This window comes from Sciurus carolinensis, chromosome 12, assembly GCF_902686445.1.
Source record: "Sciurus carolinensis chromosome 12, mSciCar1.2, whole genome shotgun sequence".
NCBI classification, from domain to species: Eukaryota; Metazoa; Chordata; class Mammalia; order Rodentia; family Sciuridae; genus Sciurus; species Sciurus carolinensis.
In genome coordinates, this window is record NC_062224.1 from 90,338,043 (window position 1) to 90,344,042 (window position 6,000).

Here is a 6,000-nt window from a genome sequence, read left to right on the forward strand (position 1 = left end):
TACCAGGTATGTACTAGAGATATCAGCCAGATTCTAAGGCCACAAATAACAAATATGTACCATGACCAGAAGCAGTTACCAGAGAAAATAATCAGATACCATGTCCATGTAGAGTGAGTAGAGACTAAATCCAGATTCTAAAATCAGGTATAGTCATCATAGATGTTAGAGAGACACCATGACCTAATCCACAAACTGGACATTATCCAAGTATTCTGAGTACATACTGTAACCAGAATAATAGTTAGATAATGTCTGACTGGAGACATTAGCCAGCTATTATGACCAGAGAAAGGAAACAGAAACAATAATTTAATATAGTTACCATGTATAGTAAACAGATACATTAACACAACACTGTGACAATGTACAGTAAACAGAGACCTTAGCCAAATACATGCGCAGCAATAGTAAGCAGAGACTGTGATATTGTGACCTATTATGATAAGGTGAGGCATTAGCCAGATACCATGATCAGGTATAGTAGAAATTAGGCAATTACTGTGACCAGGTATGGTAACCAGAGACATTAGCAAGATACTAAGAATAGGTAAACTTAACAGAATCATTATTCAAATACTCTGACCAAGTACAGTAATGAAAGAATTTAGTTAGGTACCATGACCAGGTACAGTATACAGAGAAAATACACAGATACCATGAATAGGTACGATATCTAAAGATCTTAGCTAGACACCATTAACAAATTCAGTAACTAGTGATAATATGCAAATCTGTGACCAAGTATAGCAATTAGAGTCATGAATCAGATACCATGAACAACTACAGCATTTGGAGACAATGCTTGATATCATATCCAGGTACAGCCACTACAGTCCATAGCCTGTTACTGACACTGGGTGCAGGAACCAGAGACAAAAGACAGAAACCATGAGAAGGTAGTCAAACCAGAAATTATCCAGACTCCAGGAACAGGTATGGTAACCAAAGGTATTAGTCAGATAACCTGACCATGTACAGTAACTCAAAACAGCCAGATATCATGACCAGGTTTTGTACCCAGAGACCTTTGTCAGATACCATTACCAGGTACAATAAGCAGACATAAAACCCAGATATAGTGACCAGATACACTCACCAGAGACATTAATCTGCTACCGTAACCAGGTAAAGTAACTTGAAACAAGAGCTAGAGGCTATGAACAGAGAGAGTAAGCTGGCCTGATACAGTGACCAGTAGAAAATGCCCAGATACTGTGACTGTATACAATATAGAGAGACATTAGCCTGACACAGAAACCAGTAACTGTAACCAGAGATAATACCCAGATTCAGTGATCAAGTTTAGAAACCAGTCGACAGCAAATACAGGGACCATATACATTAATGTACTAATTAGACAAATAAAGCAGGCACTGTGACCAGGAATAACAACAGGATACATTAGTTGGATTATGTCACCATGTTTAGTAACTGGAGACATTAGCCAGGAGTCAGGTATTGTGACCAGCTTTAATAGATAGACACCACATTCAGATACTGTGACCCAGTACAATAAGCAGAGACATTTTCCAGACACTGTGACAAGGTATAGTAACCAGCAATAATACCCACATATTTGACTGTGTACCATAAGCAGAGATATTAATATAATAATGAAACCAAATACAGTAACCAGAGATATTAGTCAGATACCATGACCAGGAACAGAATAAAGAGCCAATACCCTAATACCATGACTAGGTATAGTAAACAGAGACCTTAGGCAGATTGTCTGAGTAGGGATGGCAAGGAGAGACAATAAGTTGCATCTCATATCTCGTATCTCATGCCTCAATGTGTTATAATAAACAGAGGTGTTAACCAGAGACTATGACTAGGGACAATAACCACAGATATTTGGCAAATACCTGGACTAGGTACAGTAAACAGAGGCATTTACACTAGGTACACTAGGTACACTAGGTACAGTAGGTGCACTAGGTACAATAAACAGAGGAATTAGCTATGCATAGTGACCACATACGGTATACAGAAACATATCCAGACAAGTTGATGAAGTACAGTATGCAGAACAATAATGAAGTACCATGATCAGTCATTAACCATATACTGTGACAAGATACAAAAATCAGAGACATTACCCAGATACCATGACAAGGTACAGGAACTAGAGACATTAACCAAATTCAATAACCATAAACAGTGACCAGAGACAATATATAGACACCATACCCAAGACACTAAACAGAGACAATACTCAGTTACTGTGCCAGGTACAATACACAGAGACATTAGCCAGATGTCATGTCCAGGTATTGTAACCAGACATATCATCCTGATATCATGACCAGGTGGAGGAGCCAAAAATAGTATCTAGATACCATGACACAGAACAGTAACCAAAGGTATAAGCCTAATACTGTGATTAGATACAGTAGACAGAGACAACACCCTAATACCAGCTCCAGGTACAGTAAATGCAAACAAAAAGGCTGATGCTAAAACAAGGTAAAGAAAATGAGGATTCTGTGGCCAGGAATAGTAAGCAGACATAATACTTCATAACTCAACCTGTTACAATAAGAAGAGGTACTGCCCAGATACCACAGCCAGGTATAGTTATCGGTGATAAAAATTAATGAATTGTGGAGCTACAGTAAGCAAAAGTATTAATAAGACACCATGACCAGATATATTGTCGAGAGACATAGCAAGATACCATGACCAGGTTCAGTAGTTGAGACTTTAGGAAGACACAGAGAACCAGTAAACAGCCATTACCCAGACACTGTATCCAAGGAAAGTAACCAATGTCATTAGCCAGATATCATGAAAAGGTCCAGGATACAGATACATTGGCCAGATATCCTGATCAGGTATAGTAATCTGAATATTCACAAGGTATGGTGACCAGATACAGTAACTAGAGTGGACAGCCAAAAATAAAGACTAGGTACAGTAAACTGAGAACTTAGTCAGATTCTGTGGCTAGGAACAGTAAGCAGAAACAATACCGTGTACCTCAACCTGCTCCAATAAGCAAAGGCATTCACAGAGACATTAGCCAGAACCTTGACCAGGCATAGTAAACACAGACAGTAGCCAGATACACTGTATAGCTACTGTCACCAGAGATGTTGGTCAGACACCATGACCAAGTATATCATGCAGAGAAATGGGACAGACTCTTTGAATAAGTATGGCACACAGAAAAATATCCAGTTATTGTGATCAGATATAGTCACCAGACATTAATCATATATTGTGACAAGGTACTCTTAACTACAGACATTACCCTGATACCATGACTGGGTAGAGTAATGGGAGACATTAACCAGATACTGTGACCAGAAACAGTAACCAGATAAATATTCATATACTATGACCTCGGTACAGTAACCAGAGACATTTTACAGACACTGTGACCAGTAAAATACCATGAATAGGTGTGATGATTGGATATGAGGTGCCCCCCAAAAGTCACATGTGAGACAATACAAGAAGGTTCAGAGGAGACATGATTGAGTTGTGAGAGCCTTAGCCTAATCAGTGACTTACCCTCTGGTGGGATTAAGTGAGTGGCAACAGACAGGATAGGGTGTGGCTGGAGGAGACTGGAACTAGGGTGTGACTTTGGGGTATATATTTTGTATTTGGAGAGTGAAGACGCCTCTGTCTGCTTCCTAATCACCTAATATGAGATGCTTCCCTCCAACACCGTCTCCAACCATAATGTCCTGCTTCATCTCAAGCCCTGAGGAATGGAACTGACCTCATATGGCCTTTCAGACCTATATAACCATGAGCCTCCACATAAGCTTATCCTCCTCTATAATTGTTCTGGTCCGATCCTTTTAGTCACAGCAATGAAAAAACTGACCAAGACATGAGGTATAGTAAACAGAGTCCTTATCTATAAGGTGAGCAGGAGGAATAACCAGAGACAGTAGCCAGAAGTAGCAACAAGTTCAGAAATCAAAGCCATTAGCAACCTCCTTGACACGGTACAATAATCAGAGACTCTATTTAGCCAGACTTGGTGATCAAGTACATCAACCAGAGAAATATCCACTTCCTGTGACCAGGTACATGAACCACAGACATTCGCCCAATACTGTGACTAGTAACCAGAGACATTAACCAGATATCAAGACTAGGTAGAGTATACGCAGACAATACCCAGATACCCGCACACCCTACAGTACTCAGAACATTGATCAGATACTAAGACCAGACATAGTTAAAAGAGTCATTACCCAGATACTGTGACCAAATAGAGGAATCAGAGACATTAACAATTACTATGACAAGGTACAATAACCAGAGAATTAAACCTGATATTGTGAGCAAGGTAGAGGAAACCGAGACAATAACTAGATACAGTCAGGAGGTACAATAACCAGAGACATTAGCCAGATCCCATGGTGCATCAAATAGAGACAACATACTGATGCCTGACCCATACAGTCATGAGTCAGATACCATAACCCAGTACAATAACCACAGACCTTAGCTACATACACGACCAGCTACAATAACCAGAAACATTAGCTAGATTTTCTGACCAGTTATAATAATCAGCAATATTAGCAAGGTACCTGTGACCAGATATAGTAAACACAGACAGTACCCAGATATGATGACAAGCAACAGCTGCCAGAGACCTTAGTCAAATACTGTGACCAATTACAAAACCACATACTGTGGCCACATACAGTAAACAGAGATAATAATTAGTCACTCTGACAAGGTATAATAACCTGGCACATTAGTTAGATGCTGAGACCAAATACAATAAACAAAATTCTACCCATATATTGTCACTATATACTGTAACCAGAGTCTTTAAGCAGATACTTCACCAGGTACAGTTAACTGAGGTGTCAGGCCAGATACCATGACCAGGAAGAGTCAACAGAGATAGTGCCTACATACTATGATCTATTATAATAAGACACATTACATGGACCTTTCCTCAGGAGACATTCTGATTCCTGGCTTCCTACCTTCTGGGGGTCTCCATGTGGCTTGAATTTCACTCTCGGAGCCTCTCATCGTCACCCACTTATGGGTTCTCCTCACAGACTCTTTTCATGTTATGCACTGCCTGTCTTCATTGGATTTTCTTAGACACCTTGGTGGAAGTCTGTGGGACACTGGAACTCTTTTCTTCTGAGTTCCCACCTGTAAAAAGAGCACACATTACACAATAGACATTTACTGTGTCCAGGTACAGTAAACAGAGACAATAATTAGATACCATTACCAGTTACAGTAACCAAAGACATTAGGCATATATTCCTGAGCAGGTACAGAGTTATTATCAACTCACTAAGATTAATTATCATATTAAGAACTCAGTATTTTAGAGTTTAAAAACTTCATGGCATGATGGCTGATTTTTTTCTTTTTGGACTGGAGATTGAAACCAAAGGCACTTTACCAATGAGCTACATCTACAGTCCTAGCATTACTATTATTATTATTATTATTATTATTATTATTATTATTTTGAGATAGGTTCTCACTAAATTGCTAAGGCTAGACTCACACATGGGATCATCCTGCCTCAGCCTCCCATATTTCTGGATTTTCTTTAATTAAAATCTTGGTCAAATGCTACAAAGTTTCAGTTATAAAAATGTATAAGAGAGGGTGTCTCACACACACAAGCAGTAGAAAGAATAATGAAACAAAAATTTGGTTATCAGAAAAGGTAAGAAAGATGAATACACCTTTAATAAGACAAACCAAGACAAAAAAAGGTATAACTCAAACAAAATAAGAATTGAAAAATAAGACATTATAACCAGTACCATAGAAATATGAAGGATCATTAGGGATTATTAAGATAAAATACATGTTCAACAATTGGAAAATGCAGAATAAATTTATAAATTTTTAGACACAGTGGTTCTGCCAAAATTAAACCATGAAAACATACAAATCAGAAGAGATCAATAATGAGTTATGAGATTGAATCAGTAATAAAAAAATTTACAAAAGTCCATATCTAGATGCCTCTACTGATTAATT

At 38.5% G+C, this 6,000-nt stretch overlaps 1 pseudogene; it reads right to left on the minus strand.

Moving 5' to 3' along the window:
• LOC124961427 (complement factor H-like) overlaps window positions 1-5,019 on the minus strand; it is a 108,326-nt pseudogene extending 103,307 nt beyond the window's left edge.
• Between the last annotated feature and the right edge of the window lie 981 nt (window positions 5,020-6,000).